Below are 25,335 nucleotides of genomic sequence, written 5' to 3'. Positions count from 1 at the left end.
CACTGAAATGAGAAACCGAAAAAAATCCATCATTTTACTGTTTGTGATCTCGGCCAATTTCATCCTGTTATGGTCAACGTTCATGCTGTATTCTATATGTAGACGGATATATTTGATTGAGTATCAGTCTGTGTATCTGCATGACTTTGTGCAGGAAGTGGGCTTCATGCTGCAACTCCTCAGTTGCTGCACAAACACCGCGATTTATGCCGTGACCCAGACTAAGTTCAGGCAACAGCTGAAGAATGTGCTGAAATATCCCTTCACCCAAATCCATCCATCACTCAAATTCCCGCATTAAACAATCCATCCGGGATTTTCTCATTTCAGTTCAGTGTTTCAGCGATGGAGCAGCTTGTCGCTTTGGTAACAGACTGAGGGTAGCGCTGGGTTGTCCATCCTTAACCCATAGTGGGGTTTCAGGGAAACATTTCAATGTTTCTCACAACTCAGAGGCTAGTGAGAAAAGGCATCATCCCACTGACTGTATCCATCACTTCCATTTGTAAACAATAAAAATGTTGATTAAAGCGTGCCGAGCAGCAGAGTGACCGATGTTGTTGTGTGTCTTTGTGATGGAGACGCTGAGCTGGAGAGAGACAGACTCAGCTCCAAGTCCTGGCCCACAGGGAAGAGGAGGGCACTGCGCCCTGAGTTCAGGAGCTGGGTTTAACTCCCTCTGTCCCCCCACTCTAACCTGTCTCCACATTTCCTCTCACCCACTCTTTCTCCTCATTTCTCTCTCTCTCTCCCTCTCTCTCTGCACACTCTCTCTTTCACACCACCTCTCCCTTTTACTCCCCCTCGTCCTCCCTCTCTCACACTCACACCCCCAACCCTGGTTTCTCCACCTGCCTCCACTCAATCCTCACTCCGCTCCCCTGCACTCTCTCTCTCTCCCCTGCCGTCTGCCTCCCTCCCGCAATTTCATCTCTACCCCATTTTCCTTCTCCTCCCACCTCCCACACCACTCTATCATCTCACAACCACCCCTCCAAACACATGCAGCCACAGCTCCAACCACACTCCCCCCCCCACACACACACCCACAGTCTCTGGATCAGAGGGAGAGTGATGCGTCAGGGAAACAGAGTGTGTCAGAGAGAGAGGGAGGGGCAGGAGGAAGAGAGATTTTGTCAGAGAGAAACAGAGGGAGGTGGGGAGAAAGAGAGACTGAGGTAGGGGGATCGAGGATGAGAGAAGGTGGAGAGAGAGTAAAGCAGCAGGGAGAGAGAGAGAGGGGGCAACTGGAGAGATAAGGCGAGAGAGGGAGAGAGAGAAATGGGGAGGACGTAATGAGACGGGGACGGGAGGACATTGGGGGTTCAGAGAGGGGGACAGAGAGAGGAGGACAGAGAGTGCGGGACAGAGGGAGAGGGGGCAGAGAAAGGGGGAGATAGAGGGTGTCAGAGAGAGGGGGACAGAGAGTGGGGGGGTGGAGAGGGGGAGACGGGGGAATAGAGGGGGGACAGAGATGGGCAGAGGGGGCAGAGAGGGAAGGGACAGAGAGGGGGGCAGAGGGGCGAAGGACAGAAAGACAGGGGGACAGAGAGAGAGGGCCGTCAGAGAGAGGAGGGATTGAGACCGGGGACAGAGAGAGAGGAGACAGAGAGAGGGGAAACAGAGAGAGAGGGGGAGAGAGGGGGGTGCAGAGAGAGTGGGTCACAGAGAGAGGGCGGACAAAAAGAGGGGGACAGAGGGGGCGACTGAGAGCCGGGAACAGAGAGAGTTGGGAGATAGAAGGGGTCAGAGAGAGGGGTGACAGAAATTGGGAGGACAGAGTTGGGGGACAGAGAGGGTGGACAGAGAGGGAGGGGATGATGGAAAGAGGGGAGGCAGAGAAGGGTGGCAGAGAGACAAAGGACAGAGAGAGAGGAGGACAGAGAGAGGTTGGACAGAGAGAGGGGTACAGAGAGAGAGGGGGACAGAGAGAGAGGGGACAGAGATGAGTGATAGACAGAGGGGGTACAGAGGGAGGACAGAGAGACAGGAACAGAGAGGGGGACAGAGGGTGCGGGACAGAGAGAGGGGGGACAGAGAGAGTGGGGGGACAGAGGGTGCGGGATATAGAGAAGGGGGACAGAGAGAGTGGGGACAGAGAGAGTGGGGGGACAGTGGGTGTGGGACAGGGAAGGGGTGACAGGGAGAGGGGGTACAGAGAGAGGGGACAAAGAGAGGGGGACAGAGAGAGGTGGGCAGAGAGATAGGGACAGAGGGGGGTCAGAAAGGGGGGACAGTGAGATCGAGTGGGGACAGAGGTGGGGACGGAGAGACGGGCGAAAGAGTGAGGGGGCAGAGGGTGCGGAACAGAGAGAGGGGGGCAGATGGGGGACAGAGCGACTGGGACAGAGAGTGGGGGGACAGAGTAAGTGGGGCGACAGAGGGTGTGGGACAGAGAGAAGGGGGACAGAGAGAGTGAGGACAGAGAGAGTGGGGGGACAGTGTGTGCGGGACAGACAGAGGGCGGACAGAGAGAGAGGGTGATAGATAGAGAGGGGGACAGAGAGAGGGGGATAGAGAGAGGGATGACAGAGAGATAGGGAGAGAGAGGGGGGCCAGAAAGGGGGGGGCAGAGAGATAGAGGGGGACAGAGGGGGGAGAGAGAGGGGGACAGAGAGACGGGGGATAGAGAGATAGAGAGGGGACAGAGAGATAGCGAGGGGACAGAGAGAGAGGGGCAGAGAGAGGGGCACAGAGAGAGGGGGTACAGAGAGAGGGGGCAGAGAGAGGGGACAGAGAGATAGGGACAGAGAGGGGGCAGAGAGAGAGAAAATAGAGAGAAGGGGTACGGAGAGAGGGAGACAGAGAGAGGGGAGACAGAGAGATAGGGACAGAGAGGGAGTAAAGAAAGGGGAGCAGAGAGATCGAGGGATACAGAGGGGGGCCAGAGAGATAGAGAGGAGACAGAGAGAGAGGTGGACAGAGAGAGCGGGCAGAAAGAGTGAGGAGAGAGAGAGGGGGACAGAGAGATGGGGACAGAAAGAGGGGGGCAGAGAGGGGGGATAGAGAGAGGGAATAGAAAGAGGTGATAGAGAGAAGGGTTAGAGAGAGGGGGCAGAGAGAGGGAGGACAGAGAGAGGGGGCCGAGAAGGTGGGCGATAGAGTGGGAGGGGGAAAAAGGAGGGGGGATAGAGAGAGGGGTATACAGAGAGAGGGGGGATAGAGAGAGAGGGTGACGGAGAGAGGGGCCGGGAGGGCGGGGGGGCAGAGAGAGAATGGACAGAGGTAGGAGGACAGAGAGAGGTTGGACAGAAGAGCGCTACAGGGGGAAGAGAGAGAGGGGGTGACAGAGATGAGGGACAGACAGAGGGGGACAGATGAAGGGGTCACAGAGGGAGGACAGAGAGACAGGGAGAGAGCGAGGGGGGCAGAGCGAGGGGGACAGAGAGAGGGCAGGACAGAGAGAAGGGGGACAGAGAGAGGGAACATAGAGAGGTGACAGAGCGAGTGGGTGGACTGAGGGTGCAGGACAGAGAGATGGGGCAGAGAGAGAGGGGCACAGAGAGAGGGGAACAGAGAGAGGGGGACAGAGAGTTAGGGACAGAGACGGGGGGCAGAAAGGGGGGACAGAGACATAAAGGGGACAGAGAGAGAGGGGGGACAGAGAGAGGGGGGACAGAGAGATAGAGAGGGGAAAGAGAGAGGAGGAGAGAGAGGGGGACAGAGAGAGGGGCAGAGAGAGGGAGGAGAGAGAGATTGGGACAGAGAGATGGGGACAGAGGGGGGATAGAGAGAGGGAGTAGAGAGATGGGGAACAGAGAGAGGGGACAGAGAAGGAGGGGAGAACAGAGTGGGAGGGGGACCGAGGGATGGGGGGAGAGAGAGCGGGGTATACAGAGAAAGGGGGGACAGAGAGAGAGGGGGTGACGGAAAGAGGGGAGGCAGAGAAGGGGACAGAAAGGGGGTCAGAGAGGGGGTGCAGAGAGAGAGAAGGAACAGAGAGAGGAGGACAGAGAGAGGCTGGAAAGAGAGAGGGGTAAAGAGAGAGAGGGTTACAGAGAGAGGGGGACAGAGATGGGAGACAGACAGAGGTGGGACAGACAGAGGAGGGACAGAGGGGGAACAGAGAGACGGGGACAGAGAGTGGGAGGACAGAGGGATAGAGAGGGGGGACGGAGAGAGGGGATACCGTGAGAGGGGGACAGAGAGTGTGGGGAACAAAGGGGGCGTGACAGAGAGAGGGGGACAGAGAGAGGGGGACAGAGAGGGGGGGGCAAAGGGAGGGTGACAGAGAGAGTGTGGACAGGGAGAGAGGGGCAGAGATAGGGACAGAGAGAGAGGGGGACAGAGAGAGAGGGGGACAGAGAGTGGGGGCACAGCGGGAGGGGGACAGCGGGAGGGGGACAGAGAGATGCAGGACACGGGGGACACATAGAGAGGTGCAGAGCAGTGTGGGGGACTGAGAGAGGGGAATACAGAGAGAGAGGGGTAAGAGAGAGGGGGGACAGAGAGAGGGGGACAGAGTCAGAGGGGTAGGGAGAGGGGAGGGAGACAGGGGGGAAAGAGAAAGGTGGAAGAGAGAGCGAGAGAGGAGAGAGAGGGGGGATGGATACACGGGACAGAGAGAGGGGGGGGAACAAAGAGAGAGGGGACAGAGAGAGGGTAATAGAGAGAGAGGTAAGAGACAGGGGGCATAGAGAGGGGCATAGAGAGAGGAGAGACAGAGAGAGTGGGACAGAGAGAGGGAGGACAGAGAGAGGGGGGCAGAGAGAGGGGGAACAGAGAAGGAGTTGGACAGAGAGAGGGTTGGATAGAGGGGGGGCAGAGATGGAGGACAGAGAGAGGGGGGCAGAGAGAGTGGCTGTCAGAGAGATTGGTGGAGAGAGGGGTGTACAGAGAGAGGCGGAACAGAGAGAAAGGGGCAACAGAGAGAGAGAGGGGGACAGAGAGAGAGGGGGGCAGAGTGAGAGGGGGAGAGAGAGAGGGGGACAGAGAGTGAGGGGGACAGAGAGATGGGTGTAGAGAGAGGGCAGCAGAGAGGGGGCTGCAGAGATGGGAGGACAGAGAGGGTGGGGACAGAGCGAGGTGGACGAGAGCGTGGGGATAGAGAGAGAGGGGGACAGAGACGGGGGACAGAGAGGGGGGACAGAGAGATGGGGACAGAGAGAGGGGGACACAGAGTGAGGGGGCAGAGAGTTGGGGGCCAGAGCTGGGGGACAGAGTGGGGGCGATACGGGGGTCATATAGAGAGGGGCAGAGCAGAGTGGGGGACAGAGAGAGGGGGATACAGAGAGAGGGGGTACAGAGAGAGGGGGACAGAGTGAGGGGGATACAGAGAGGGGGGACAGAGAGAGCGCGGACAGAGTGAGAGGGGGTCAGAGTGAGGGGGGGGAGAGAGAGAGGGGGACAGAGAGTGAGGGGGGCAGAGAGAGGGGGACAGAGAGATGGGTGTAGAGAGAAGGCAGCAGAGAGGGGGCTGCAGAGATGGGAGGACAGAGAGGATGGGGACAGAGCGAGGTGGACAGAGAGCGTGGGGATAGAGAGAGAGGGGGACAGAGACGGGGGACAGAGAGGGGGGACAGAGATATGGGGACAGAGAGAGGGGGACACAGAGTGGGGGTGGCAGAGAGTTGGGGGCCAGAGCTGGGGGACAGAGTGGGGGCGATACGGGGGTCATATAGAGAGGGGCAGAGCAGAGTGGGGGACAGAGAGAGGGGGATACAGAGAGAGGGGGTACAGAGAGAGGCGGGACAGAGTGAGGGGGATACAGAGAGGGGGGACAGAGAGAGCGCGGACAGAGTGAGAGGGGGACGGAGAGGCGAGGGAGAAAGGGGGACAGAGAAAGGGGGCAGAGAGAGCGAGAGAGGGGATAGAGGGAGGGACAGAGAGAGAGGTGACAGAGAGAGACGGGGACAGAGAGAGAGGTGACAGAGAGAGGGGGGAACAGAGAGAGGGGGACAGCGAGAGAGGGACAGAGAGAGAGGGACAGAGAGAGAGGGGGCCGAGAGAGAGGTGACACAGAGAGAGGGGAGGACAGAGAGAGATGGGGGGACAGACAGAGGGTTGGACGGAGGGGTAAGAGAGAGGGGGCAGAGAGAGAGGGAGCAGAGAGAGAGGGGGAGCAGAGAGAGTGGGTGACAGAGAGATTGGTGGAGAGAGGGGTGTACAGAGATTGGGGGGACGAGAGGGGGTGGCAGAGAGAGAGGGGGACAGAGAGAGAGGGGGAACAGAGAGAGAGGAGGACAGAGAGATGGGGACAGATAGAGGAGTGGACAGAGGGGGGCAGAGAGAGGGTTCAGAGGGAGAGGGGACAGAGAGGGGGGACAGAGAGAGGGGCACAGGGATAGGAGTGACAGAGAGAGGGGGACAGATTGAGCGGACAGACAGAGGGGGGACAGAGAGAGGGCGACAGAGAGAGGGAGGACAGAGAGAGGGGGACAGAGAGAGCGGGGACAGGGAGAGAGGGCGGGACAGAGAGAAGGGGGACAGAAAGAGGGGGACAGAGTGAGGGAGATACAGAGAAGGGGAGGGCAAAGAGAGAGGTGGAGAGAGACGGGGACAGAGAGAGAGGGGACAGCGGGAGGGGTGAGAGTGAGGGGTGCAGAGAGAGGGGGACAGAGAGGAAGGACAAAGAGTGCGGAAAAAGAGACAGGAGACAGAGAAAGAGGGAACACAGAGAGAGAGGTGGACAGAGAGAGGGGAATAGAGAGGGGGACAGAGAGAGGAATGACAGAGAGAGGGGGACAGAGATAGGGAGGTGAGAGAGCGCGGGTCAGAGAGAGGGGGACAGAGAGAGGGGGACAGAGAGACGGGTACAGAGAGAGAGGGGAATAGAGAGAGGGGGGGATAGAGAGAGTGGGGACATAGAGAGAGAGTGGACAGAGAGAGGGGTAAGAGAGAGGGGGCAGAGAGAGGGGGAAAAGAGGGGACAGAGAGAGGAAGGACAGAGAGAGGGGGACAGAGATAGGGAGGTCAGAGGGAGCGGGGACAGAGAGAGAGGGGGGTAAGAGAGAGGGGATGACAGAGAGAGGGGGTGACAGAGAGAGGGGGACAGTGAGAGGGGAGACAGAGAAGGCGGGACAGAGAGGGGTGACAGAAAGAGGGAGACTGAGAGGAGACAAAGAGAGTGGTCAGAGGTGGGGACAGAGAGCGGGGGACAGAGAGAGGGGGCGACAGAACGGGTCAGAGAGTGGGGGGGCAGAATGGGGGACAGAGAGAGAGTGGATGGGGGGACAGCGAGAGAAGCAGAACAGTGAGAGGGTCTTTCTGTCCCTGTATGTGTCTCTACATTCCCCCTTGATACTTCCCCGCCTCGACACTTCCACCCCACACTTACGCCCCCCTCGACACTTGCACCCTCGAGACTCCCCCCCCCACCTCGGGACTCCCCCAGACTCCCCCCCAGACTACACCCCCGAATTCCCCCCCGACATCCTCCCCCCCGACATCCCCCGACATCCTCTCCCCCCGACATTCTACCCCCTCGACTTTCTCACCTCCATGACAGATTTAAAAAAGATCTCTCTTAATGCAGCGTTCTTTCTCCATCCAAATACAACAGGACCCTCACATAAACGCCCCCAAAAACACACACGCCCCTCCTCCCCTCCCTCTGTGTCTATATATATATCAATATATAACGTTCAACATCACGCAACACTGGCTTTCGGAGAATCCTGTTACACTATAACCTAGTGTTGTCCCAGTCCAACACTGGCATGTCCATCATCGAAATACAAAGTTCACCATTGAGCTTTTAACCAGCTGTATTCTTGAAACACACACAGCAAGATCCCATGAGCAGCCGGGTAACCACAGACTGATCGTGTGTGTCCCTGATGCTTGTCAAGGGTTTGATTCTGTCTCCTGGACAAGAGGGAGCAATCCTCCTGTTGAACAAATTCCAAACCTTTCCCCTTCCTTCTCTGTGCCCAGCACTCTCTGATCTCCGTCTTGTGCTCTCTCCATCTGAGATCTCCCTCTCTCTCTCTCTCTGTTCCCCCCTCCCGCTGTCTCCATCTCTGATTTCTCTTCCCGCCCTCTCTCTGTTCCCCTTTACTCTCTCCATCTCCGCGATAACCCTGTTCCTCCCCTCTCTCCCTCTATCTCTGAAATATCTTCCTCTGTGTTCCCCCTCTCACTGTCTCCATCTCGCAGATCTTTCTCTCTGTCTCTCAGATTTCTCACGTTTTATCCCCCTGGCCTATGCACATGACTCTAACATTAGAATGGGGCTTTGGAGAGAGCTTCTCATGATAAGGTATTCATTCCCTCCTCCAGAAGTCCTTCCTCCCAGATCCTAGGGGTGTAACCAGTTTGTGTCACAATCCCAAGGCCCAGGTTCCTTTAACCCCAGGCCTCAAATCCATTTTAAACCAATGGACCTTCCACTAGGATAGTCAGCGCTCTCTTTCACTACCCTCTGTCTCTCTCTCGCCCCCTTCACATCCCTTTCTCCCTCCACCCCTCTCTCTGTCCATGGAGCTGGAGTGAGAGAGAGGGAGACATCTATGGGATCAGACTGTGCAGCAGCTCCCCTTCCATCTTCCACCCCCCCTTTGCCTCCCCCAGTCCAGACCAGAACACATCCCCTTATGGTAAAAATCCCAGAGACAGCCTGAACCCCACCATTCTTTTCTGTGTGTTTGTGTGTGTGTAAACGAACGACAAGGAGACAGGAGAGTTTCTGATTATTCTCTCTGTCTGTGTCTGATGATTCCTCGAGGCAGAAGTGATTTAATTCTCTCTGTCTCTGCGTTGTCCAGACCTTCAGCTCCTGGATCCAAACTCCTCCTCACCCCCAGGGTTAGGGGGAACGGGGGGTGGGGAAACACACTGAGAAATAAAAACAAATCAATTTGAAATAAAATACAACAGTGGCACCAAAACCACAGCAAGATCCCACAGCTCTCTGCCTTCCCCAATCTCCCATGTGACCCTGGTTCAGTTTAATTATTGCAGGATGAATGAATTGCTAACCATCACAGCGACACTGAAATACACAGACATCACTGCAGAGCAGTTGACCAGAGGCTTGAAACATTAATAAACACGTACGCACAGCGAGATCCCACTAGCAGCAATCTAACCCCACACACAACGTGGGTGATGTTGGTTAAGGGTTGACGTATTAGTGTCAAATCCCAAGGCCCCAGTTAACTTAGCCCCAGGCTTCAAACCTGTTCAAAAATGACAAGGCCGCAATCAGACAGGACTCGGTTAACCAGAGGTCCCGGTAAGAGCCAGCCCCCCTCCCCAGAGAGAGGAGATTAAACCTCGGGGTAATACACATACAAAACTCACCTGGGCCCAACAGGCTGCAGCCTGTCAAACAGACCTCAGGACTGCGTTTCCCCTTTGGAGGAAGCTCTTGTTTGAAGGTTTCCTGCTCCCAAACACACACTTTCCAAATCCTCAAGTGGCCAGGTAGATCCCGTTGGGAGGAAATAGGCAGCATTAGTGGGAAGGCTGAGCAGGAAAATCTTTCACAGGGAGATAAGATAGCACAGCAAGATCCCAGGTTATCCCCTCTCAGTGAGACAGACAATTTCTCAGCAACATCCAAACACAAACACGTCGGGTGGTGAGTTGAGTTTTCATGTTGAAAAGTTTTTGAAATGACGGTTTAGCTGATTAAACCACTCACTGCCTGCAACGATGGCATTGGGTCAATTGACGCACAGCAAGATCCCACAAGTGACAGTGCTGCAGAAGCTCAAAAATCTGATCATTTTTATTTCCAGTTTAATTATTTCCTGTCACCCCAGAATGAAATATTGCAGCAATTCGCAATCTCGCACTGCCCCCCCTCTCTCTCTCCTGTTTCTCTTGCTCCCACCATTTTTCATTTCTTTCTCTCACTCTCTTTCTCTCCGTGTCCAATTCGATCATCCTGCCCTCTCTATGACCCACTTTCCTCTGAGAGTGTGACAATTCTTTCCAGAGGGTCAGATATTTTGGGTTAGAGTTCCCTCCCGAGGGAGTCCCGTCTCCCAGATCCTGGGGGTTTCACCTGTTTGTGTCACCAATGCCCCAGTTACTTTAACCCTGGTTTCAAACCCGTGATCTGACAGGTCCCAGTTAACCAGAGGCCCGGACAAACAAGGCTCCCACCCCCAGAGGAAATGAAACCTCGGGGGAAGAAACAGACCCCCACTCACCTGGGCCCCACGGGCTGCAGCCTGGCCAACAGGCCTCAGGGCTGTGCTCCCCGCCCTCTGGAGGTTGTTCTTGTCCAAGGCTTTCCTGGCCCCCAGGCATTTTGGATCTTCACTTTCCTGCTTTCCCAACAAAAGTTCCTCGGGATAAAAGAAAGAAGAGATGAGTTGGTGGGGGGCCGGGGGAGCGAGAGCAATGTGATGCAAAATTACACAGCAAGATCCCAGTTTAAACACAATCCCACCACTCCCGTCCCCCATCCGAATGCATTTCATAACATCAAAATACAAACAAATCAGAGGCTGGAAACATTATTAAACACACACACACACACACACACACATACACACACACACACACGCGCACACACACACATACACACACACACACGCACACACACACACACACACAGGGATGGGAATGGAGAGGGGAATATTTGCTGAGGTTTTCTTGGGATTTTCCTGCTGTACGTGTGATTCCTAGAATGAATCCCTGTCTCTGTCCCTGTCTGTCTCTGTGTGTGTCTCTCTCTGTCACTCTCTTTCATTCTTTCTCTGTATCTCTCTCTCTTTCTCTCTGTCCCTGTGTGTCCCACTCTCTCTCTCTCTCTCTCTCTCTCTGTCTGTCTTCTCTCTCTGTCCTGTTTCTCTCTCTTCTCTGTGTCACTGTCTTTCTCTCTGTCTCTCTCTCTTTCTGTCCCTGTATGAGTCTCTCTCTCTCTGTCTCTCTGTCTTTCTGTCTCTCCTTGCCCTGCTTTACATCCAGCCATTTCTAACTTGATTTGAGTCTTTTATTTTCTTTTGCTTTCTCAAAAATATTGGCAGAGTTTGGGAATTTAAATCATAGATCGCGTGCCTGCCCCTCAACACCCACATTTCACCCTCACAGCTCCCCTGTCTTCACGACCCCATACACACAGAGACACACACACCCCGACACACACACCCCGACACACGCATAGACACAGACACACACCGACACACACACAGACACACAGACACACACACAGACAGACACACACAGAGACACAGACACACAGACAGATACACACACATACAGAGACAGACCGACATACACACACACACACACACAGGCACCGACACACACAGACACACCCCAACACAGGACATGGGCACTGTGCACAGATTTAGTCTGTGGGGGAGAGTCGGTGAGGCTCTGAGCTCAAGTATCATCACAGAAATGTCTCTGTGTGAGAGAGATAGTGAGACCATGCCTCTGTGTGTCTGTGCGTGTGTGTGTGTGTGTGTGAGAGAGAGAGAGTGAGACCATACCTCTGTGTGTGTGTATGTGTGTGTGTGTGTGTGTGAGAGAGAGTGAGACCATACCTCTGTGTGTGTGTGTGTGTGTGGGAGAGCGAGAGAGTGAGACCATACCTCTGTGTGTGTGTGAGATAGTGAGACGAAGCCTCTGTGTGTGTGTGTGTGAGAGAGAGAGAGTGAGACCGTGTGTGTGTTTTCATCGGAGTGCCCAGTTTCCGTGTCAGTGCTGTCCCTCCATAATGTAACTGTGTATAAACCACGTGTTTATGTCCTTGTCCCAGTAATGATCCACAAACTATACACTGTGCCTCACTCTCATTTACTCACACGTGTACACACACACCCTCACACACCACATTCAGTCCCTCACACTCATGCCCTTTCATACACTTGCAGACATCCACACTGACATGCACACGCACACACACAGTCACTCACAAATGCACACTCAAACATTTTCACATGCACTATCACAATCTCTTTCTCACACTCACACACAAACATACACACACGCACACTCTCTCTCTGTCTCTCTGACATACACACACTTTCACTCACTCGTTCTCTCTCTCGACACTCTCTCTCTCTCACATACTCGCTTCCACATACTCTCACAGTTACACACACTCTTACACACACACTCTCATACACGCTTTCTGACACACGCACCCTCACACACTCACATTCACCATCTCATATATGCTCACTTTCACACACTCACTCTCTCTCTCAGGCACGCATTCTCTCTCTCACACACTCACTCTCTCTCTCACGCACGCATTCTCTCTCTCGCACACTCATTCTCTCTCTCACGCAAGCATTCTCTCTCTCTCACGCACTCATTCTCTCACGCACGCGTTCTCTCTCTCAAACACTCATTCTCGTGCACACTCATTCTCTCTCACGCACGCATTTGCTCTCTTGCACACTCATTCTCTGTCTCACGCACGCATTCTCTCTCTCACACACAGGCATTTTCTCTCACACACACAGGAATTCTCTCTCACACACACACACATCCTCTCTCTCATGGATGCATTCTCTCTCTCTCACTCTCATTCTCTCTCTCACGCATGCATTCTCTCTCTCGAACACTCATTCTCTCACGCACACATTCTCTCTCTCGCACATCCATTCTCTCTCACGCATACATTCGCTCTCTTGAACACTCATTCTCTCACGCATGCATTCTCTCTCTCACACACGTATTCTCTCTCTCATGCACGCATTCTCTCTCTCTCGCACTCATTCTCTACCTCGCACACTCATTCTCTCTCACGTACGCATTTGCTCTCTTGCACACTCATTCTCTCTCTCACGCACGCATTCTCTCTCGCACACTCATTCTCTCACATGCACGCATTCTCTCTCAAACACTCATTCTATCTTCACGCACGCATTCTCTCTCTCGCATACTAACTCTCTCTCTCATGCACGCTTTCTCTCTCTTGCACACTCATTCTCTCTCTCACGCACGCATTCGCGCTGTCTCTCCCACACTCATTCTCTCTCACGCACACATTCTCTCTCTCGCACACTCATTCTATCTCTCAGGCATGCATGTCTGTCTCTCTCTCACACACATGCATTCTCTCTCACACACACTCATTCTCTCTCTCACACACACACACTCATTCTATCTCTCTCTCACACACGTATTCTCCCTCTCACGCACACGCTTATTCTCTCTCTCTCTCTCACACACATTCCCTCTCTCACGCACATGCATTCTCTCTCTCTCTGCCCCTCGGTCTCTCTGTCCCTCACTGTCTCAGCGTTCCTCACTCTCTCTGAGGCCCTTACTCTCTCTCTCTGTCCCTCACTCTCTCTGTGTCCCGCCCTCTCTCTCTCTGTCCCTCCCTCTCTCTGTCCCTCTCTCTCTCTGTGTCCCTCACACTCTCTCTGTGTGCTTCTCTCTCTCTCTCTGAGTATCCCTCTCTCTCTCGATCTCTCTCTCTCCGTGTCCCTCTCTCTCTTTCTTTGTCCCACTCTCTCTGTCTGTCTCTTTCTCTGTACTTCTCTCTCTCTGTCCGTCTCTCTCTCTGTCTCGAGCTCTCTCTCTCACTGTCACTCTCTCCGTCTCTCTCTCTCTCTCTCTCTCTCTCTCTCTCTGTGTCGCTCTCTCTCTCTGTCTGCACACTCTGTCCGCGCTCTCTTACGCACACACACACACACACTCATTCCCTCGTCCACATGTAGACACTCTTTCTTTCACAAATGCCCTGTCTCTCACGTGTGCACTCACTCTCGTTCACTTGTATACACACTCTCTCACATGCACGCACCCACTCTCATGCACTCACTCATTCACATATACACACACTTCCTCTCTCTCACTCTCATACCCACTTTCTCGCACTCTCACACACTCTCATGTATGTGCACATCATATTTCACACACGCTCACGCTCTCTCTTACTCACATGCGCACATTTTCTCTCTCTCATGCATGGAGACTATCTCATGCACGTACTCTGCCTATTGTACACAGGCATTCTCTCTCTCACACACACAGGCATTCCCTCTCTCTCTCACACACGCATTCTCTCTCTCTCTCTCACACACACAGAGGCATTCCCCCTCTCTCGCACACGCTTATTCTCTCTCTCTCTCTCACACACATTCCCTCTCTCACGCACATGCATTCTCTCTCTCTCTGCCCCTCGGTCTCTCTGTCCCTCACTGTCTCAGCGTTCCTCACTCTCTCTGAGTCCCTTACTCTCTCTCTCTCTGTCCCTCACTCTCTCTGTGTCCCTCCCTCTCTCTCTGTCCCTCCCTCTCTCTGTCCCTCTCTCTCTCTGTGTTCCTCACACTCTCTCTGTGTGCTTCTCTCTCTCTCTCTGAGTATCCCTCTCTCTCTCAATCTCTCTCTCTCCGTGTCCCTCTCTCTCTTTCTTTGTCCCACTCTCTCTGTCTGTCTCTTTCTCTGTACTTCTCTCTCTCTGTCCGTCTCTCTCTCTCTGTCTCGAGCTCTCTCTCTCTCACTGTCACTCTCTCCGTCTCTCTCTCTCTCTCTCTCTGTGTCGCTCTCTCTCTCTGTCTGCACACTCTGTCCGCGCTCTCTTACGCACACACACACACTCATTCCCTCGTCCACATGTAGACACTCTTTCTTTCACAAATGCCCTGTCTCTCACGTGTGCACTCACTCTCGTTCACTTGTATACACACTCTCTCTCATGCACGCACCCACTCTCATGCACTCACTCATTCACATATACACACACTTCCTCTCTCTCACTCTCATACCCACTTTCTCGCACTCTCACACACTCTCATGTATGTGCACATCATATTTCACACACGCTCACGCTCTCTTACTCACATGCGCACATTTTCTCTCTCTCATGCATGGAGACTATCTCATGCACGTACTCTGCCTATTGTACACAGGCATTCTCTCTCTCACACACACAGGCATTCCCTCTCTCTCTCACACGCGCATTCTCTCTCTCTCTCTCACACACACAGAGGCATTCCCCCTCTCTCGCACACGCTTATTCTCTCTCTCTCTCACACACACATTCCCTCTCTCACGCACATGCATTCTCTCTCTCTCTGCCCCTCGGTCTCTCTGTCCCTCACTGTCTCAGCGTTCCTCACTCTCTCTGAGTCCCTTACTCTCTCTCTCTGTCCCTCACTCTCTCTGTGTCCCTCCCTCTCTCTCTCTGTCCCTCCCTCTCTCTGTCCCTCTCTCTCTCTGTGTTCCTCACACTCTCTCTGTGTGCTTCTCTCTCTCTCTCTGAGTATCCCTCTCTCTCTCGATCTCTCTCTCTCCGTGTCCCTCTCTCTCTTTCTTTGTCCCACTCTCTCTGTCTGTCTCTTTCTCTGTACTTCTCTCTCTCTGTCCGTCTCTCTCTCTCTCTGTCTCGAGCTCTCTCTCTCACTGTCACTCTCTCCGTCTCTCTCTCTCTCTCTCTCTCTGTGTCGCTCTCTCTCTCTGTCTGCACACTCTGTCCGCGCTCTCTTACGCACACACACACACACACTCATTCCCTCGTCCACATGTAGACACTCTTTCTTTCACAAATGCCCTGTCTCTCACGTGTGCACGCACTCTCGTTCACTTGTATACACACTCTCTCACATGCACGCACCCACTCTCATGCACTCACTCATTCACATATACACACACTTCCTCTCTCTCACTCTCATACCCACTTTCTCGCACTCTCACACACTCTCATGTATGTGCACATCATATTTCACACACGCTCACGCTCTCTCTTACTCACATGCGCACATTTTCTCTCTCTCATGCATGGACACTATCTCATGCACGTACTCTGCCTATTGTACACAGGCATTCTCTCTCTCACACACACAGGCATTCCCTCTCTCTCTCACACACGCATTCTCTCTCTCTCTCTCACACACACAGAGGCATTCCCCCTCTCTCGCACACACGCATTCTCTCTCTCTCTCTCTCTCTCACATGCATTCAATCTCTCGCACACACGCATTTTCTCTCTCTCACACACACGCATTCCCCCTCTCATGCAAGCATTCTCTCTCTCGCACTCTCATTCTCTCTCTCACGCATTCTCTCTCTCTCACACTCATTCTCTCTTCACGCACGCATTCTCTCTCTCGCACACTCATTCTCTCTCTCACGCATGCATTCTCTCTCTTGCACACTCATTCTCTCACTCACCCACGCATTCGCTTGCTCTCTCTCACACACTCATTCTCTCTCTCACACACGCATTCTCTCTCTTGCACACTCATTCTCTCTCTCACGCACGCATTCTGTCTCTCTCACACACAGACGCATTCTCTCTCACACACACTCATTCTCTCTCTCTCTCTCGCATATGCATGCTCTCTCTCTCACACACGCATTCTCGCTCTCACACACGCATTCTCTCTCACACACGGATTCTCTCTCTCACGCACACGCATTCTCTCTCTCTTTGCCCCCACTCTCTCTGCGTCCCTCACTCTCTGCGTCCCTCACTCTTTCTGCGACCCTCAATCTCTCTGCGTCCCTCACTCTCTCTCTGTGTCCCTCACTCTCTCTGTGTCCCTCTCTCTCTGTGTCCCCCTCTCTCTGTGTCCCCCTCTCTGTGTGTCCCCATCTCTCTGTGTCCCTCTCTCTCTCTCTGTCTCTCTCTGTCCGTGCCCCTCTCTGTCCGTGTCCCTCACACTCTCTCTGTGTTCCTCTCTCTCTGAGTATCCCACTCTCTCTCGATCTCTCTCTCTCTGTCCGTCTCTCTCTCTCTGTTCCTAGCTCTCTCTCTCACTGTCACTCTCTCCGTCTCTCTCTCTCTCTCTCTCTCTGTGTCTCTCTCTCTGTCTGCACACTCTGTCCGCGCTCTCTTACGCACACACACACACTCTTTCCCTCGTCCACATGTAGACACTCTTTCTTTCACACATACCCTGTCTCTCACGTGCGCACTCACTCTCGTTCACTTGTATACACACTCTCTCACATGCACGCACCCACTCTCATGCACTCACTCATTCACATGCATTCACATGAGAGAGAGAATGAGTGTGCAAGAGAGAGAATGCATGCAACTTTCCTCTCTCTCACTCTCATAGCCACTTTCTCGCACTCTCACACACTCTCATGTATGTGCACATCATATTTCACACACGCTCACGCACTCTCTTACTAACATGCGCACATTTACTATCTCTCACGCACGGACACTATCTCATGCACGTACTCTGCCTATTTTACACAGGCATTCTCTCTCTCACACACACAGGCATTCCCTCTCTCTCTCACACACACATTCTCTCTCTCTCTCTCACACAGACGCATTCCCCCTCTCTCGCACACACACATTCTCTCTCTCTCTCTCTCTCTCACACACGCATTCAATCTCTCGCACACACGCATTTTCTCTCTCTCGCACAGATGCCTTCCCCCTCTCATGCACGCATTCTCTCTCTCGCACTCTCATTCTCTCTCACGCATTCTCTCTCTCTCACACACATTCTCTCTTCACGCACGCATTCTCTCTCTCGCACACTCATTCTCTCTCTCACGCATGCATTCTCTCTCTTGCACACTCATTCTCTCTCTCACCCACGCATTCGCTCGCTCTCTCTCCCACACTCATTCTCTCTCTCATACACGCATTCTCTCTCTTGCACACTTATTCTCTCTCTCACGCGCGCATTCTGTCTCTCTCTCTCTCACACAGACGCATTCTCTCTCACACACACGCATTCTCGCTCTCTCTCACACACACATTCTCTCTCACACACGGATTCTCTCTCTCACGCACACGCATTCTCTCTCTCTTTGCCCCCACTCTCTCTGTGTCCCTCACTCTCTGCGTCACTCACTCTTTCTGCGTCCCTCACTCTTTCTGCGTCCCACAATCTCTCTGCGTCCCTCACTCTCTCTCTGTGTCCCTCACTCTCTCTGTGTCCCCATCTCTCTGTGTCCCTCTCTCTCTCTGACTCTCTCTGTCCGTGCCCCTCTCTCTCTGTGTCCCTCACACTCTCTCGGTGTTCCTCTCTCTCTCTGAGTATCCCACTCTCTCTCGATCTCTCTCTCTCTGTCCGTCTCTCTTTCTCTGTCCCTCTCTCTCTCTGTCCGTCTCTCTCTCTCTGTCCCTAGCTCTCTCTCTCACTGTCACTCTCTCCGTGTCTCTCTCAGTACGCGCACTCTGTCCGCTCTCTCTTGCGCACACACACACTCATTCTCTCGTGCACATGTAGTCACTCTTTCTTTCACACATGCTCTCTCTCTCACGTGTGCACTTATTCTCGTTCACTTGTACACACACTCTCACATGCACGCACACACTCTCATGCACTCACTCTTTCATATACACATATACACACTTCCTCTCTCTCACTCTCACATCCTCTTTCTCGCACTCACACACACTCTCATACATGTGCACATCATATTTCACACACGCTCACGCTCTCTCTTACTCACATGCGCACATTTTCTCTCTCTCATGCTTGGACACTATCTCATGCACGTACTCTGCCTTTTGTACACAGGTATTCTCTCTCACACACACACACAGGCATTCCCTCTCTCTCACACACACGCATTATCTCTCTCTCACACACACACACAGACGCATTCCCCCTTTCTCGCACATGCGAATTCTCTCTCTCTCGCGCACACGCATTTTCTCTCTCTCACACACAGGCATTCCCCCTCTCATGCACGCATTCTCTCTCTCGCACTGTCATTCTCTCTCTCACGCATTCTCTCTCTCTCACACTCATTCTCTCACTCACCCACGCATTCGCTCGCTCGCTCTCCCACACTCATTCTCTCTCTCACACACGCATTCTCTCTCTTGCACACTCATTCTCTCTCTCACGCACGCATTCTGTCTCTCTCTCACACACAGACGCATTCTCTCTCACACACACTCATTCTCTCTCTCTCTCGCATATGCATGCTCTCTCTCTCACACACGCATTCTCGCTCTCTCTCACACACGCATTCTCTCTCACACACGGATTCTCTCTCTCACGCACACGCATTCTCTCTCTCTTTGCCCCCACTCTCTCTGCGTCCCTCACTCTCTGCGTCCCTCACACTTTCTGCGTCCCTCAATCTCTCTGCGTCCCTCACTCTCTCTCTGTGTCCCTCACTCTCTCTGTGTCCCTCTCTCTCTGTGTCCCCCTCTCTCTGTGTCCCCCTCTCTGTGCGTCTCCATCTCTCTGTGTTCCTCTCTCTCTCTGTCTCTCTCTGTCCGTGCCCCTCTCTGTCCGTGTCCCTCACACTCTCTCTGTGTTCCTCTCTCTCTCTGAGTATCCCACTCTCTCTCGATCTCTCTCTCTCTGTCCGTTTCTCTCTCTCTCTCTGTTCCTAGCTCTCTCTCTCATTGTCACTCTCTCCGTCTCTCTCTCTCTCTCTCTGTCTCTCTCTCTCTCTCTGTCTGCACACTCTGTCCGCGCTCTCTTACGCACACACACACACTCATTCCCTCGTCTATATGGAGACACTCTTTCTTTCACACATACCCTGTCTCTCACGTGCGCACTCACTCTCGTTCACTTGTATACACACTCTCTCACATGCACGCACCCACTCTCATGCACTCACTCATTCACATATACACACCTTTCCTCTCTCTCACTCTCATACCCACTTTCTCGCACTCTCACACACTCTCATGTATGTGCACATCATATTTCACACACGCTCACGCTCTCTCTTACTAACATGCGCACATTTTTTCTCTCTCATGCACGGACACTGTCTCATGCACGTACTCTGCCTATTGTACACAGGCATTCTCTCTCTCACACACACAGGCATTCCCACTCTCTCACACACACACATTCTCTCTCTCTCTCTCACACACAGAAGCATTCCCCCTCTCTCGCACACACGCATTCTCTCTCTCTCTCTCTCTCTCATACATGCATTCAATCTCTCGCACACACGCATTTTCTCTCTCTCGCACACAGGCATTCCCCCTCTCATGCACGCATTCTCTCTCTCGCACTCTCATTCTCTCTCTCACGCATTCTCTCTCTCTCACACTCATTCTCTCTCTCACGCATGCATTCTCTCTCTTGCACACTCATTCTCTCTCTCACCCACGCATTCGCTCGCTCTCTCCCACACTCATTCTTTCTCTCACACACGCATTCTCTCTCTTGCACACTCATTCTCTCTCTCACGCACGCATTCTGTCTCTCTCTCTCTCACACAGACGCATTCTCTCTCACACACACTCATTCTCTCTCTCTCTCGCACATGCATGCTCTCTCTCTTACACACGCATTCTCGCTCTCTCTCACACACGCATTCTCTCTCACACACGGATTCTCTCTCTCACGCACACGCATTCTCTCTCTCTTTGCCCCCACTCTCTCTGTGTCCCTCACTCTCTGCGTCCCTCACTCTTTCTGCGTCCCTCAATCTCTCTGCGTTCCTCACTCTCTCTCTGTGTCCCTCACTCTCTCTGTGTCCCTCTCTCTCTGTGTCCCCCTCTCTCTGTGTCCCCCTCTCTCTGTGTCCCCATCTCTCTGTGTCCCTCTCTCTCTCTGACTCTCTCTGTCCGTGCCCCTCTCTCTCTGTGTCCCTCACACTCTCTCTGTGTTCCTCTCTCTCTCTGAGTATCCCACTCTCTCTCGATCTCTCTCTCTGTGTCCGTCTCTCTCTCTCTGTCTCTTTCTCTGTCCCTCTCTCTCTCTGTCCGTCTCTCTCTCTCTGTCCCTAGCTCTCTCTCTCACTGTCACTCTCTCCGTGTCTCTCTCTCTCAGTACGCGCACTCTGTCCGCTCTCTCTTGCGCACACACACACTCATTCTCTCGTGCACATGTAGTCACTCTTTCTTTCACACTTGCTCTCTCTCTCACGTGTGCACTTATTCTCGTTCACTTTTACACACACTCTCACATGCACGCACACACTCTCATGCACTCACTCTTTCACATACACATATACACACTTCCTCTCTCTCACTCTCACATCCTCTTTCTCGCACTCACACACACTCTCATACATGTGCACATCATATTTCACACACGCTCACGCTCTCTCTTACTCACATGCGCACATTTTCTCTCTCTCATGCGCGGACACTATCTCATGCACGTACTCTGCCTTTTGTACACAGGTATTCTCTCTCTCACACACACACAGGCATTCCCTCTCTCTCTCACACACGCATTATCTCTCTCTCTCACACACAGAGGCATTCCCCCTTTCTCGCACATGCGCATTCTCTCTCTCTCGCGCACACGCATTCTCTCTCTCTCGCACACAGGCATTCCCCCTCTCTCTCTCATGCACATATTCTCACTCTCGCACTCTCATTCTCTCTCTCACGCATTCTCTCTCTCACACTCATTCTCTCTTCACGCAAGCATTCTCTCTCTTGCACACTCATTCTCTCTCTCACGCACGCATTCGCTCGCTCTCTCCCACACTCATTCTCTCTCTCACACACGCTTTCTCTCTCTTGCACACTCATTGTCTCTCTCACGCACACATTCTGTCTCTCTCTCACACAGACTCATTCTCTCTCACACACACTCATTCTCTCCCTCTCGCACATGCATGCTCTCTCTCTCACACACGCATTCTCGCTCTCTCTCACACACGCATTCTCTCTCTAACGCACACACATTCTCTTTCTCTCTGCCCCTCACTCTCTCTGCGTCCCTCACTCTCTGCGTCCCTCACTCTTTATGCGTCCCTCACTCTCTCTGCGTCCCTCACTCTCTCTGTGTCGGTCACTCTCTCTCTCTGTCCCCCTCTCTCTGTGTCCCCCTCTCTCTGTGTCCCCATCTCTCTGTGTCCCTCTCTCTCTCTCTGTCTCTCTCTGTCCGTGCCCCTCTCTGTCCGTATCCCTCACACTCTCACTGTGTTCCTCTCTCTCTCTCTGAGTATCTCTCTCTCTCTCGACCTCTCTCTCTCTGTCCCTCTCTCTCTCTCTGTGTCTCTTTCTCTGTCCCTCTCTCTCTCTCTGTCCCTAGCTCTCTCTCTCACTGTCACTCTCTCCGTGTCTCTCTCTCTCTGTCCGCGCACTCTGTCCGCTCTCTCTTGCGCGCACACACACTCATTCTCTCATGCACATGTAGACACTTTCTTTCACACATGCCCTCTCTGTCACGTGTGCACTCATTCTCGTTCAATTGTACACACACTCTCACATGCACGCACACACTCTCATGCACTCACGCTTTCATACACACACTTCCTCTCTCTCACTCTCACATCCTCTTTCTCGCACTCACGCACACTCTCATGCATGTGCACATCATATTTCACACACGCTCACTCTCTCTCTTACTCACATGCGCACATTTTCTCTCTCTCATGCTTGGACACTATCTCATGCACGCACTCTGCCTTGTGTACACAGGCATTCTCTCTCTGACACACACAGGCATTTCCCCTCTCTCTCTCACACGCATTCTCTCTCTCACACACACATACAGACATTCCCCCTCTCTCACACACACGCATTCTCTCACAGACGTATTCTTTCTCTTACACAGATACTCGTTCTCTCGCTCACGCACGCATGCATTCTCTCTCATGCACGGACGCATTCTCTCTCACACAGACACTCGTTCTCTCTCTCTCACACGTGCATGCATTCTCTCTCTCACGCATGCACACATTTTTTCTCTCTCACACACACGCATTCTCTTCTCACTCGCACTCACACATTCTCTCTCACACACATGCCATTCTCTCTCTCTTGCACGCACACATTCTCTCTCACACACACGCATTCTCTCTCTCTCTCTCACACACACGGATTCTCTCTTTCTCTCTCACACGCATTCTCTCTCTCTCGGACACACACATTCTATCTCTCGCACGCACGCATTCTCTCGCACACTCAAAGTGATCATTGTTGGATATAAGACTCAAGACAAGATAAACTAAAGGGTCAAATGTTACATTGGGAGAGGGAGCACAGAAAGCTGCTGCTACATTTGAGAATATACTGAATATCAGATAGCCCAGAGTGAGTTAAGGTCTGGAATCCAATTGAAGGGTTCAGGGTACTTTATATACAGAATAACAGATACCCCGGATTGGGGGACAGCCTAGAAGCTAATCAAGGGGTTCGGGGTGGGTTACATACAGAATAAAAGATAAGCCAGATTGAGGTACAGCCTGGAATCTCATCGCGAGGTTCAGGGTGTTTTATATACAGAATAACAGACACCCTGGAGTGAGATGCAGACTGGACTCTAATCGAGCAGTTCAGTGTTGTTTATATATAGAATAACAGATGACCCGGAGTGAATTACAGCCTGGAATAGAATCAAGGGGTTCTGGGTGGTTTATATACTGAATTACAGATACCCCGGATTGAGTTATAGCGTGGAATTTAATCGAGGGGTTCAGTGTGGTTATGTACAGAATAATAGATACCCCAGAGTGAGTTACAGCCACAAATCTAGTCAATAGTTCACAATTTGAACCCACAAAAGGTCAGTGTGAGATTTGAGAAACCCGTCAATTTGGGATAAGGCCAAGCCTAGCCTAGCCTGATCAAACGCTGCAAATCTACAATTCAGTGGCTGAGCTCTTTCAGGTGTTGTATATTATGTTTCTCTCATATATTAGGAGCTTGGAAAGTAAGGTAGACCTTACTGGAATATCACATTGTCTCTCCACATTCATTATAAACAGGTTCTGGGATTTGTATATTAATCACCTTCAAAGAACTGTCTACATTTCCTATCTCTGCTAGCATAAATGAATGGAAATGGCTTTTCACACATTGCCCCCTCTCCCTTGCTGAATGTATTCCTGACACAAATCAGTCAGGCAGACATTTTAGATTTGTCCACAGCCACCATTTTATATCAGCAAAACGACGACATTGAGTTTATAAATAAGGAAAAGCAAGGTTTACATACAGCATATGAGATACCCAGGAGTGAGGGACAGACTGGAATCTAATCAGGGTGGTTTACATACAGCATATGAGATACCCAAGAGTGATAGGACAGACTGGAGTTTAATCGAGGGGTTCAGGGTGGTTTATATACGGCAAACCAGATACCCAGGAGTGAGTTACAGCCTGGAATCTAATTGCGGGGTTCAGAGTGGTTTATATACAGAATTCGAGATAGCCTGGTGTGAGTTACAGCCTGGAATCGAATCGAGGGGTTCAGGGTGAGTTATATACAGAATAACAGATAGCCCAGAGTGAGTTACAGATTGGAATCTAATCGAGGGGTTCAGCGTGGTTTACATACAGAATAACAGATAACAAGTCGTGAGTCACAAAATCGCAGAGTCATACAGTCATAGAGATGTACAACATGGAAACAGACCCTTTGGTCCAATCCGACCATGCCGACCAGATATCCTAACCTACTCTAGTCCCTTTTTCAAGCACTTGGTCCATCTCCCTCCAAACCTTCCCATTCATATACCCATCGAGCTGCATTTTAAATGTTGCAATTGTACCAGTATCCTCTGACAGTTCATTCCATTCATGTACCACCCTCTGAGTGAACAAATTGCCCCTTAGGTCTCTTTCATATCTTTCCCCTCTCACACTAAACTTCTGCCCTCTAGTTCTGGATTCCCCTATACCGAGGGAAAGAGTTTGTCTACTTATCCTATCCATGCCCGTCATGATTTTATAAACCTCGATAAAGTCACCCTTCAGCCTCTGATGTTCCACGGAAAACAGCCCCAGCCTATTCAGCCTCTCCCTGTAGCTCAAGTCCTCTAACCCTGGCAACATCCTTGTAAATCTTTTCTGAACCCTTTCAAGTTTCACAACATCCTTCCGATAAAAGGAGACCAGAATTGCACGCTATATTCCAACAGTGGCCTAACCCATGTACAGTCCAGCTGCAACATGACCTCTCAATGCCTATACTCAAAACTCTGACCAATAAAGGAAAACATACCAAACACTGCCTTCATTATCTTATCCAACTGCCACTCTACTCTCATGGAGCAACGAACCTGCACTTCAAAGTCTCTTTGTTCAGCAACTCTCCCTCCGACCTTACCATTAAGTGTATAAGTCCTGCTCAAATTTGCTTTCCCAAAATGCAGCACCTCGTGTTTATCGAAGTGGAATAGAATTGAAGGTTTGGGGGTGTTTTTGAAACATGCCAGCCACACATATGTAATCGAGAGGGTTCCGGGTGATTCATATAATCCCAACAAGCCCTTCAGCGCAACAAGACCACACTGACCCTCAGAAGAATAACCCATTTGGACACATTTCTGCACATTTACCCCTGACTAATGCACCTCACCTACACATCCCTGAACACTATGGGCAATTTTAACATGGTTTGCATTGGATGGTTAATATACAGACGAACAGATACCCAGGAGTGTGATATAGACTGGAATCTAATCAACGGAATGAGGTGGCTAATGTGCAGAGCCCTTTAAAATTAGAAGTCAGTTATAGAGTGGAATTTTATCAAGGGATTTTGGGATGACTATGTGTAGAATCACAGATACGCCGGAGTGAGTTAAAAAATGGAATCTAATCGAGGGTCTCAGGGT

The sequence above is a fragment of the Chiloscyllium plagiosum genome, unplaced genomic scaffold, assembly GCF_037043375.1.
Source record: "Chiloscyllium plagiosum isolate Xiang-an unplaced genomic scaffold, Cpla_swu_hap1 HiC_scaffold_45, whole genome shotgun sequence".
Classification (NCBI taxonomy): Eukaryota; Metazoa; Chordata; class Chondrichthyes; order Orectolobiformes; family Hemiscylliidae; genus Chiloscyllium; species Chiloscyllium plagiosum.
This window is presented reverse-complemented; position numbering follows the sequence as displayed.